This window comes from Octopus bimaculoides, chromosome 28, assembly GCF_001194135.2.
Source record: "Octopus bimaculoides isolate UCB-OBI-ISO-001 chromosome 28, ASM119413v2, whole genome shotgun sequence".
NCBI classification, from domain to species: domain Eukaryota; kingdom Metazoa; phylum Mollusca; class Cephalopoda; order Octopoda; family Octopodidae; genus Octopus; species Octopus bimaculoides.
Window position 1 is genome coordinate 13,127,807 of NC_069008.1, and position 1,985 is coordinate 13,129,791.

The following is a 1,985-nucleotide window of genomic DNA, read 5'->3' on the forward strand; positions in this document are numbered from 1 at the left end:
CCCCCCCCCTATTCTCTCTTAACACTAGGAACCTAGCCAAATCTTTCTTTAAAATACTAGATTCTAACTTCCCACGACAACACTCTATATTCAACAGATCCACTTTAAAATTATCATATTCCACCACTCCTAACTTTGAATCTATTATAGCAGCTTCTAACAAACATAAACTCTCACTCTATTACCAAAACCTAACCAAGCGCAACTATGCTAGCACCAGCACCCGACCCACACATACACCCAACACGGACATCAATATACGCTTTTCTAGCACTAACCCTCGTACACTGGAACAAAACCACAATGGATCCCAACCCATTAATATTCCAGATAATAACAATACCAATAATAACATTGATAGGACAAATAGCCATAACAATAATTCCACTGATCTAGATTCCTACGCATCCCCTAATAACATATCCTCCAATAATAATAACTCTACCACCAGCATACGCAACCCTCTAGCCTCCTACACGTGTAACTGTCGCTCCGGGACTATCTGTCTGCTTCAAACACATTGCGTAAGATACAATGTAATATATAAATGCACCGTGAAAAATCTATTACATAACTCTACCGCCACGTACATTGGTGCAACTATAAACTTTAAACATCGCTACGCAGCCCACATGCACTCTTTTAGATACGACAAACACAGTAAATCTACAACATTAGCCAATCATATTCATCACCTCAAAAACAAAAATACCCAATACACCTTAAAATGGTCCATATTAGATTCTGGAACTCCTTACCAGGGCCAGCGCTCCAATTGCAAGCTTTGCCTAACGGAGGCGTTTCATATTTTAAAACACAATTCTCCCACTCTACTTAATCGATATAACGAAGCGTTTAGCAACTGCAACCACCGCTTTTTCCACACATTTAGATTTCATCACAAACAATTCTGCATAAACGATCATGCAACATAACAATACCACCCCCCATAGGCAACCTATTCAACCTAAACATCCATCTTTCACCATCTTTTGAGTAGGATTATTTCCTTTCGATCATTTCACCACACATATACCACCAAATCTATTTCTTCTATTGTCAAATTCACATGAACACCATCAACGCATAAAGACTAAGTCACTTCTTTCTATCCCTCTCCACCGTCTAAAAATAGATTTGGCTGCATCCTAAAATTTGATACTACTAACTACCTTTTCCACCCATCCCTTCCCCCTATCTCTGTCTTTGACTTATCACTCATACCCCCACCGCCTATATACTACACACATGCATTCCTTCCTACTCACTAGACCTTTTAACCTCATCCCCCTACTCCTCCCTCACTCTATATGCTCATCCCCTCTAGCCTGTTAAGACCAACTGACCATAAATATATCGCTACCATCCTTCACCTCTATCTCTCCTCCATCCCCCTTCACACTCCGTCTTCATGACTTGACCTATCTACCGCTCACTTTTCACTTGACTTGGCCATTCTTCAAGTAAACAAGCAAAAATCCATCGCAACATGGAATATATGGACCTCTGCTATCTATGCTATATCAACTATTGCTCCAACATAAATCTCCGGATTATCCATACAAGGGTTATTTTGCACGGATTTCAACACGGATATTTACTACTGGAATGAAACTACACTTCAAGTACTGTTCTCTCTTTTTTCAGCACACCACACTCTTTACCACTTAATACTAAAAATATCCGCCTATGGATATAATAATAGATTACTTTATTTTTTCTGTCTCCGATGAAGGGAAGTACTGGATCTTCCCTGAAACAGCTGTAAGACTCTATCCATAAAATACTTATCCAGCCTTACCATTGCTCTCTTTATCTTTTTATTTTTATATATTTACATATGCACACGCTAATACACGACTTATAATCCCCAATCCTGTTCATACAACGACTGGGGCAAACTAATCGGTATACAGCACTTACTCGGTATTACCTGTATCCTCTTGGGTTTGGTTAAATCCAATACCCTCCTCAACCTTATATAT